Here is a 12,124-nt window from a genome sequence, read left to right on the forward strand (position 1 = left end):
TTGTTAGGATGTCGAGTGGCGAGTGTAGAAATCTGTACGGTGCACCGGTAAGGGCATCAACTCGTAATGTATCGAGATATAAGGGATGAGAAGTAGTGATGCGAGACTGTATATATCGTGCCCTAAGAGTAGAGAGATGATCAATGATGTTGGGAAAATCAATGTGTTCATACGTGAGGTAATTTGGATATGGTAATTTAATACGATATGCTAGGCGAATAACATGGCGTTCAAGAATTGCAAGCTTTTCGTATAGTGTAGGTGAGGAATGGCACCAGGCAATGTTACCAAATGTTAATATAGGCCGTAAAAATGCTTTATAGGTATTGAGTAGTAACTTTGCATTTAGCCCCCAAGTTGTGCCAGTGAGACGACGGAGATTTAATCTGCGCTTTGCTTGCAACGCAAGTTTTTGGAAGTGAGGTTTCCAAGAGAGTTTCGAATCAAAGACCACTCCTACGTATGTTGCAGAAACTGCTGGTCTAAGGAAATGACCATCTACTGACACACGAAGATTTTAAGGATTTCTGTGTATTTTACTGCGTCGTTTTGAAGGGAGGAAAACAAGGGCTTTCGTTTTCGCAGTGTTAACAGTTAATTTCCATTTACTGCACCAAGTAAGAAAGTTGTTTAAGGTTATTTGTAGGTTTCTGCGTATTGAAAGATGTACACATTAGGCGGTGGGCTTGGCATGTCGGAAGCGTATAATATATACAATAATGCACTAAGGGCGGAACCTTGTGGTACACCTGTATGTGGAAAAATGGGCCTTGAAACATATGCGATACGGTTACTTATAAAGGAGTATATGAGTCGAAGGTAACAAGTGGGCAAGCGGAGTGACTGTAGTTTACGTAGTAAGCCATAATGCCACACTTTATCGAATGCTTTTTCTAAGTCCATGAGGACTAGACAGGATGGAAGTTCCTTATTGTACTGATTTGTGATGACTGTAGTTAAACGAAGCAGTTGGTCACTGATAGAGAAGTTAGGTCGAAAACCTGCTTGATGTATTGGTACTACGTCATATCTCTTAAGATGTGCATGAAGCCTATCTTTTCGAACACTTTACTAAATACGGAAGTCAACTGAATCGGCCGATATGAAGTGACATCATGAATGGGCTTATTTGGTCTATGGAACATACATACTTTGGAAACCTTCCACTGTAACGGGTAATAACCAGTTGAGAGGATGAAATTATAAACGGAAATTAACAAAATGATAAAAGAGACCGGTGATTCTTCTATCATCCTATAAGAAATGCCGTCCATGCCTGGTGCTGTGTTTCGTTTTCTACTAAGAGTGTCGAAGGCAATACCTTCCAAGCATATCTTAACTACTATCTCGTAATTGTCAGTGAGAATTGTAATTTTGGAGTTGATTATTTACAATGAGCAAAGCTTTAGGCAGTATATTTGACATCTTGCCAAGTAACAAATAATGTCATATGTACTGCTGTAACCGTTCACGAAAATAGTTTTCTAAGCCAACGAACTGTCTGACAATAGTTACATGAGTACAGTGCTTCCACCTGTTCCTCTTATATCCTAGGTCAGCAGACGTTACCGAGTTCTCTTCTGTTCATATGAAAATCAGAACAAATGACGTTCACCACGCGAAGAGTGAAGAATTGTGGGTAATGCAAAGCCGATTCGATCCCGCCACACGACCGTAAGCAGGGACAACCGCCACGTATCAGCGTATGGTCCGAAGGCTACATCCGTCGCAGTACCACGTTCGCGGGTACCCCGACAAAACCGTCATCGGTCCGCCAGTGATTGCAGTTACTCAACCGACTCGATATCCCGCTCGAAATCCGCTTATATACCGCCATAGTAGCGATCGGCCCGACGATATGCGGCGGACAATTGCTCATGGGGTTCTGTATATTCTCGGTGCTTTCCAATTGCTCTGTGGAACTTTCTTGGTTACTATTTATATGTCATGTCGATCATGTCTTTCAACAATCGAACAATAACTTTGCAGATTATTTGTGGAGGGATGACAAAAGCAGTTAATATTATTATATCTTTGGAAGTGATAGAATTGCGTTATGTGATAAGTATGATAAACCACTAGTTTTTACAATGTTTCTGTATATTTTCGGTGTTTTCCAATTGCTCTGTGGAACCAGCACAATGCAGCAAAGAAAGCATCGTAAAGAACAAATAACAACATTGAAGTGTGGCCCCATGCATTTAAATATAATCTTTCTATGCACCATCCATCGATGTGGAAATGTCTTGATGTACTTCAAAATGAGCAGGAACTAACAAGTTTCCTTGTAGAACAAACATCGGCTGGACAAGATTTAATAGGAAAAAGAAAATACAAGGATATTATTAAACGCATTAAAGTATTGCAACAAAATTCTACTCTATTGAGTATAACTGCGTATAATAGCTTTTTACTTGGAACTGCACATAATTCAACACTGTAAATATGTGTAATAAAGCAATCAATGTATTCATTTTTATGTCCATATTGACAATGCATGACCATACAACGTTCACAACAGCTGGGAACGTGATAGACTGCCCTGTACGTAGCACGGTAGGGAAGCGCGGGCAGCTGAGCGTAGTAACAGAGTTCTCCTAACTATCAAATGAAGATTCGAACGAGCAGCGCTGACAGCTTGTAACGTCCACTTCGCTATTACGTAACGACCAGCCTAACTTTAGCCCAATCTTCTCAACTCTTGACTCGGGATATTAGCAATCCCGGTAAGAACCGAGAAGAAGGAAATATGCGCAACGAAATTTTTAATTAAGACTAAAGTTAATTAAATTTTGAAGAAACCCAAGAACTTACCTACGGAGGATGCAGTACGGACAGAAGAGCAGCAGAAGAGAGGAAAACAAATCCTTACTTTGATTACTATTTACTTCAGTTACTTTATAATAAGTTGATTTTAAACTCTTTAAATGATTTCGTCAATATCTCTTGGAATATACGTTTATTAACGAACAATTTAATATTCAGTATCACATTCGAAACTTATCACAGAATTAGGTATCACATCATGTTTAGCATATAATTGAAAAATATTCAACTCCACGGGAAAGGAAAAATAAATAATGACAATTATTTAAGTTGGTAGATGCTTGCCTAATTTGCTTAGTTGCCTAAAATTAATATTTATAAAATTTCCACAATCTTTCTATCTCCTAAAAGAAATATTAATTCCAACAGAATAGTCACCACGTGATTCAAAAAGTTAGTTGACGAAGGATGATTTAGTTTAATTTCACTGACCACTTTCCGTAACTCCACGTCACATTTGCAATTCCAGACTTGGTAGTTACTATTGGCTGCCTATCTACCTTTCCACTGTTCACTTTTTTAAACTGAACACAATGAAATCTTGTGCTTTATATGTTACGTTACATATTACATATCCAACAGATCACTTATTACATTTCGCCCGAACGTGCTTCGGGAAGCGGAAGTTCTAATAGTTCCTTACTAACGTCAGGCGTCCCCAAGTAAAAACAAAAGAAACAGAGGATATTTATTTTCGTCTCAGTTATCTCTGTTTTACGATTAAGCAGCACTAGTACACTTTACCATTTAATAACTTGAATACAGTTAAGGTAGAGACACACCTGAAAGTGTCACATAGCAACTTCCACACAACTATGGATTCCTGCTTACTAGATGACGTGAATAAAGTGGGATTAAGGTTTAAATGAGATGGTTGACAGCCGACACAACACTCGACGAGAAGACGGCGACAGTAGTATCTATGCGTCAGCAAAAGGCTAATGCGACGTAACCATCACATAATAGACACCCACTAGAGAAGGTGGACGTTAAATGGACGAAGTGAACAATGGAGTGGACAAAGTGGACATTTAATTGATTTAAAGCTGGTCGACCTTACTATAATACTCGGAAACCAATTACGCCGATTTATATAACACCTTGTAGACATTCACACTCGAGGACAGATGGAATAATGTACACGTACCTCTATATATCGACAAGCTATCAGAATAATGATACCAAGCAAGCATTATGTATTGCGTAAACTTAAAACAATATGAGCATTGGACATAATTGATTTTGTAATGCCACAAACTTATTATTGTAAATAGAACCTTGTATTATTATAAACATGAACAAATAAAATACCAAATAACATATTATTTACGGTTGACACCAAATATATTCCGTACAAGATATAAAGAGAGAAATGTATAACTTTAGGAATGAAAGTAACAGACTGGACAATTTCGTTGCCTGACAGGAGGCAGGCAACTCCGGGAGAGGTTTCTTCCCGTAGAGAATGACCTACTGAAGCATGATCGTACTGAACACTAATGAACTGATATTTAACTAGTTTGAAGTATAAATCTTGTTAATTTGTGGTGAGACTCGGCTTTGCTACAACAGGGTGAAGATTTACGTGATTTATCTCTGACAGTTTCCTTTATTAAGACGATGGTTCAATTCACATCCTAAATTCTGCCAACCTCCTAAATGATAATAATTTCAGGAACATGCAGAAAGTTTATGAAGATTACCTGACTTGCAGCCATAGAACGGATATTCAGATTACTACGCCAAAAATAATGCAAACAAAGAATTGACTACATTTGGTTGAAGTTCTTTCGCCAAAATTCTAACATTTTCACTTCTCTCAACATATCTTGCCACTTCATTTTATATCACGGCATATCTGAAACTTCACTCGAATACTTAAAATATTTGTAATAGAAGTCAATTTATGGCTGATGTACCCTGATTTTCATTATTTTCAGGGAATTACAGAAACTACGGTAGTCACTCTTTCATCGTTGTCTTGCGTTGTCCTAGTAGACATACATACAGTACGATCACTGAAAATCAAATAACTCTTTCTCTATTGTCGACAGATATTTCGGTGAAACCCTAATCAGACATATAAATAAAGACTAATATAAGAAAAATATGCATATATTGAATATAGAATTTATTAACATTTAAAGCTGCGAAAAATAGAATATAGAGGGGATAAAATATAAAGGAAGGAAAGGACAGAAAAGGGAGGAAACATTCATTTAAGGTCTGATCTCATTACATGTGATTCAGGCTCATTCCGTACTTTCCCTACTCCTTTGAATTCTTAAACTATGCAATTCTTCAACTTGAATAGGAGAAGAAGAATAGCAAAATAAATAAATTCACCTAACGCAAAGCAACTACTGCGAAATTGTATTAATCATTACATAACATTTATACGTAAGTTATTGAAATATTGTTTGATTACAAAATATGAGATATATGTAGATAATTCACAGTGAGCCTACTTTAAACAATCTTGAACAGACAGGGTACGTACAAGCTGTTGCTGACTGATTTAAAGTAATGTGGTACTTTAAACAGAATCAAAGAAGAACTTGTGCAATTTCAAATAGAAGAATATAGTAGTACATAACTCATTCTTTCAATTCGTTGTCTACATTTCATTCTATCTCAATTTCTTGTAATGAAAATAAACAAAACAATGCTAATGGAACACACAAGATTACGCTATTCCAAGGCCTTGCCGACGGGAATGAGAGGTTTAGAACCCTTCCCTAAAGATTCTTTAGTTAACGCAGAACCAAAGTAAATTTTAATTTATTTTCAAGATTTCTTTTTAAATACCTATAATCTCTTATTTTTCTTCAGGCTATTGTTTTCCTACTTAAATAAACTGAATGTCTGGTAAGCTGAATAGCATATTGTACTTGGTAACATTCATAGAATGATTAAATCTTTTTTCCAGTATTGATTTGATTTTGAGTTTAACGTTGTTTTCAGACCATTGATCAATTTTGATCAATCTATGAATTTCTACCCTGATGAAGGCACTTACCTGTCGACCGAAATATTCCTCCATCCATATTGGACTTGCAACAATCAATTTTCTTCACCTTCTCTAATTGATCAATACAACACTTGTAGCCTACATAAGCGTTCCGCCTCAGGCACCCCCTACCACTGATAATAGTGTACAAGAAAGAAGAAGGAAAGAAGAGTTTAACGTCCTCTACAAGACTATATGAGGGTTCGAGATTAAATAGCGCCGATATAGGACGGTCCATCTCGAGTTCCGGAATAATACAATTTTAATTTTGTACAAATGTTTTCATAGCTCTTTTTAGTGTGAAACAAATTTTTAAATGAGTGTAGACAATTCTGACAACGTTAATCTTTTTACAATGTTTTACAGTGTATAACAATTAGTTTAACACAGGCGTTTTTGGACAACATGTCTGCGCATTATTCTTTTATAGACCATAATGTTTATCAACTTATTGAAAACAATTTTATACCTTTTAACAATATATAGTGTAATAGCTGACATGTCTGATGGCTGCAGCATTAATTCAATCTATTAGTTGTTTTAAGAAAGGAAAGAAAGAGACTATATGAGACCTTTACCTACTGGTTACTGTGGAGTCCGAGCCACATGAGTTAAGGCCTGTGCTTCCAGCATTGTGAGACCTGAAGGGAATTTTGGATTTTTCTATTTCAACATTTATCTGCAACACATGCAAAATAGAGAAAGACGAGTATTGATAATTGCAGTAACGTATGTTCAGCTGTAAGTCTTCTGAGAAAATGCGGAAAGTTTTTTCTTTAGGCGGGGGGCATAAATTACTTCGGAGATTGTACTTTATGCGCAGAAATATTATTCTCTTATTGTATTTCAAAGTGGAAAAAGTGAAAAGTTTTGTGTGATGGTATACTGTTGATTTACAAATGTATTCGATAGTATTTATTACTTCTTTCTCATAATTTCCATCAGCTATGTTCTGCTAAAAATTTGGTAGGTATACACTCGTCTGTTTTCAAAACTATCATATTTATCCTTATACCTCCATTACATCTTTCAATTAAATACATGCTGAAGTGTAAAGAAATTAGGTGAGTGTATTCCGTATACTCCCGTATACCCTCCTCGATAGGTGTGTAATATTAGGTTTTCCTAAAAATACTTTCTTAATACTAGTGAATCAAAGGCCTCTTCGATATGGAAGCATTTCCAGAAGATTTCTTGAGTAGTAATAGGAGCAAAAGCTTGTCTTTTTATTTCGTTCCCTCTTATGTTCGGGAATTAAGCGGGATTAGTGGCCCGTATGGTTTCATTTTGCTAGTAAAATATGAGATTAAGACAGGAATTTACTTTAAGAGACGAGATTTTATCATATAATTACGTACAACTTAACCATTTTTAATGGGTGAGGCACTTTGGTTACGTAAAATCAACTTTGAGCCATCCCTCGCGATGCAGTACCGTACATTAAACGTGACCATATTACAAACTGGGGAATAGCCTGAAATCGTGGGGAGAAAGCGTCTTAAAGATTCCGACTCGCCGCATGTATGATACGACGCGTAAAATAATCAAGTGACCGCATGGCAGAGTTAGAAGCATCCACGACTCCCGTGCAAAGGGTTCGTGTTCGATTCCCTCCCAAGTATTTTTTATTTTTTGCCTTAACCAATAAAACAGCCATTTGTAACTTCAAGTAAAATATTAATTCATCATATATTTATAATACTTAAAACAATGGAAATGTTCAAATCAGCTGTAAAAACTTTTTCAATATTCCATGTTAACTAGCAACAAAATGTAACCTATTCCGCGTTGTATATTAATACCACGGGTTATGTTATGATTAGCAAAGTAATTGTGTAAAATGTTCTTGACGCTTCTGTCTATATCTGTGAACAGTGTGCGAATTGACCGGACTTAGGAAGGGGAGGATGGATTGTGCTTCAGACGACAATAGCATGGGAAACAATGACAGTTATATCCAGGGGCGTCATTTTTGAATTGATCAAGTGCGCCCCAAGAGTTGAGGAATAAATATACTTTAATCAATTGTCTACTAATATACTAGTACAAAACGTTAAAGTTTTATGTCGATGGTGCTCTTGCCCCCCTCAAACGAAGTTTGAAATGACGCCTGGTTATAGCATACATCCAGTATTACCAAAGGGAATTTCCCTCTCATCCCCTTGTAATTCGCACACTGTTCACAGACATAGACACAACACTTTACAACTGATTCGAACATTTCTATTAGTTTATACATTATAAGCATATGGTGAATTAATATTTCACTTGGAGTTACAAGTGGCTATTTTATTGATTAAAGCAAAAACAAAAAAGTTGACTCAAGTGAGAATCCAACCCGGGACCCTTTACACGACGGTTGTAGATGCTCTTAACTCTGCCACATCATAACTTAATAACTTTACTCGTCGTATCGTATGTGCTCAAGTCAGTATCTTTAGGACGCTTTTTCTCCATTATTTCTTATTATTGAGCTCTCCCAGTTTGTAATATTAACACTTTAAATGTGATTAACCTCGCGAAGGATAGCCTCGAAGTTCATTTACCACAGTCTGCTTTCCCTTTGTAAGAAATGGTCAGCTGACGCCCGCTGACGAACTTGCACAGTATTTAGAGAATGATCACCTATGCCTGAGTGGAAAATAATCAGTTGGAAATACACACGAGTAGAAGTTATGGGAAGTGAATTTAAGTAATATAACTCAATAAAAAATAAATTTTAATGTAGACGCAATCAGTTAGCACCAATTGAGGACGCAACTAAGCATTTCAGACACGAGTAAGAAACAACTGAGCGGTTGGGATAAATAATCTGTTAACAATGCCTTCGAACCTTATTAAAACGTACGCTTTTTATCGTTTGCGGGCACATTCTGTTTTTCAATGACTTCCAATGCTAAACTTCAACCCGCTATTACTTTTTTTCCTCGTGTTCACTTGCACCTGAAATGTTGAATTGTATCAAAGTTTTGTCAAGTTTCCAGTGGACGTCAGCTTACCATTTTCTCCGAAGTATTAAATGTATTTAAATATTCATTTCAAATAGTTCATTCGATTTCCCGGATGATCGAACAATCAGGATGTCACTTTTACATATTGACCGCGTATTTGGAACTTGCCCCTTTTCCTCTCAAAAACGTATTTTTAAGGACAGTGGAAGATAGGCTCACATACTTTAAAATAAGGTGTTTATGTTCATCTCTCCCTCCGATGATGTATGTGTTAATGTATGATAGAAACCCGACTGGACCAAATGCTGAATACAGTATATTAAAAAGATAATTTCAAGTGCCTCATCGGTTTTGCTGTGATGACAAGACACAGCATTCTTAAATATTGAACAAAAATTATACAAATTGCCACTCTTCTTCACTTAATACAGACATTTCTAAACACGGTCGGATACGTGAACACTCGCTTTAAATAAGGATTTTATATAATATCAAATTTCATTTCACAAACGAGAGAGATTCTATTTTTGGAATAAATTCTTAACCTCTCTCCTCTGTTAGGATACGCATTTTAATAAAAACGGCGTGACAACAACTAGCCTGAGGTAGGTGTTAACTGTGTTAATAAAATTCATTTCAAACGGTTCAGCCATTTCTTGTTATGATAGACATCTTCTTCATTTATATACTATGTAGATATAAATTAATAGTATTGTTACTGTCTTCTTATTTATTTATTTAAGTTATTTATTGATATAAACGATAAGGTGTTATGTTTAAAGTTTAACAATACCTAGCCTTATCCATCTTATCAACAGTCAAGTAGCGAATGTTGTGTGCAGTATTTTTATTACAGTGAATTTAATGTGTCACGCTAGTAGCAAATTAAGCATGAATGCTCAAACATTGTTCAGTGTAAGTTCTCAAGAGATTTTCTTTCCTATCTTTCTATTATTTTATCAATAGCTTACAAAACACTGGCACCTGACTTTTGCATGTATAATCTAACATTTTTTCGGGGCGCGGACAAAATCCAAGCGGATAAAATCCAAGAGGACAAAATCCAAGCGGACAAAATCCAAGAGGACAAAATCCAAGCTAAATTCTGACAAGGCGGACAAAATCCAAGCGGATAAAATCCAAGGAACAGTATCATGTTCACAGCTGTGATATGTGCCTGTGAACACCCTAATTAAATTGTATGTTTGTTTCTTTCTTCAGTTGTCATGCATTCTAAAGTTTTATCTGTAATTCTTCAATTTATTGAAATAACATTTCATTTACTTTTAAAGAACTGAAAATCCAATAAAACATGTAAGATTGTCACAGTAAGAGTGCAGATGAGCTTTAATTACTTATCACATCCATATGAAAGTTTGTACAAATATTATGTGTATACAAATACATTATAAAATATGTATTTTCTTCTCAGTTTTATTATATACAGTATAATACATTTAAAACACTCAGCATATTATTGTGAGACCAATCATTGGAGTATTTTAATTCCATTCTTATGAGGTGGCATACAGAAGTCTTGATTTGTTTGTTGGTAGTGTTTTATGTATATTTTGAAACAAATAATTATGATATACTAATCAAATTTTGGTCAGAAATGATCAAAATGTGAAATATGTAGTGTGTATTTTTAATAATGTAATAATGTGTGTGAATTAAATAATGTCAAGGTATCATCTAGAAAATCGAAATGTGAAAATGTGTCTAGACAAGCTAAATGAAAATGTATATATTATTGGTTATTTTGACAAGTGTAACTGAAGTAAATACTTTGAGGGTAGAGAAGTATTTTTTATCTAAATTATATCTTTTTAATTTTATTTTTACTTTAATTCTCAATAAATATAATAGAATTAAGTAAGTAGTGTACTCTTTTTAAGACTGGGCTGCTTTGCTGTTATTTGTTATCTCTGATATAGGAAGCCTGTGCTTTCATTTTCTGGTTAATTTATGTGAGTATACTATTTTTAGTCAAAATATTTCTGATCACCCTAAATTGGATTTACCTGGGCATGTCGTAGCGGTGACCAGACTATTTTATGAGTAATTAAAGCTCATCTGCACTCTTACTGTGTCAATCTCATATTTTATTCGATTTTCAGTTCTTTAAATGTAAATGAAATATTATTTCAATAAATTGAAGAACTACAGAAAAAACTTTAGAATGCATGACAATTGAAGAAAGAAACAAACATACAATTTAATTAGGGTGTTCACAGGCACATACCATAGCTACGCACATGATACTGTTCCTTGGATTTTGTCCGCCTTGTCAGAATTTAGCTTGGATTTTGTCCTCTTGAATTTTGTCCGCTTGGATTTTGTCCTACACTCCATTTTTTCTATATCCTTTTTTCAACGTTGAAGTTCTTTAGGCTGAAGCAGACGGTGATTAATGAAAATAAATTCTAGTTAAAATAAACTTTTAATTGACCCTTAACTGGAATCGAACCCGAGATTACAAGAACCAAAAACGTACGCGCCAGCCACTAGACCAGCAGAAAGCATGGAAGTTTTACTAAGATTATCATAAATTCGCTGTGTATATGGCGACGTTTCACCTTCTCCAGGTCTGTTCCGGTCATACCGGAATACGAGTTTGCTTCCAAATTACGAAATTCTTAACTAGTTTCATCACTGCTTCATAATACCAGTATAATAATGTTTTTTTTTCAACCCCGAACGCGTAAGAACTGATTGGTCAGATATTTTTTTCTAAAAACGAAGTTCGATTCTCGGCGGGAGCTCATGTGTTTCGAATTCTGAACGTTAAGCTAGAATTCCAAGTCCGTCTCATATAGCCTCGCTGCTGAATGAGACGCTAAAATCGAATCAACTACTAGAACTAATAACACACATTCTAGATATAGCTTTGCAGACCATTTTCTTCATAATAAACTTTTTTCGTACCAAGCAGGACATGCATATTACAGGCGCGGATCCAAGGGGGCAATAGGGACTATAGCACCCCTTGACGCTCAGGTATACACTGGATAAAATGGGCTTCAATCCTGCTTTACACTGGATAAAGCGGCAAACTATGATTTATCCCCTCCCTTGATCATATTCTGGATCCGCCACTGAGCATGTATGTATAATAACAAGCATGTAAAACCTTCCGAAGTATTCAAACACTTAAAAATGATGTAGGAATTTCCACCAAAAATAGATTCTACCAAACAAAGTAGACTATTTTTGGCATTACTCAATTTGATCCGTTGCTACATTTGCTAATGAAATGTTGACCTTACGTGTTCTCCATGAAATATATGCAAAGCAAAAAATATCTTTTGACAAAAAATCGGCGTTAGATACGTTA

Source organism: Thermobia domestica, chromosome 8 (assembly GCF_964235325.1).
Source record: "Thermobia domestica chromosome 8, izTheDome1.hap1.1, whole genome shotgun sequence".
Taxonomy (NCBI): Eukaryota; Metazoa; Arthropoda; class Insecta; order Zygentoma; family Lepismatidae; genus Thermobia; species Thermobia domestica.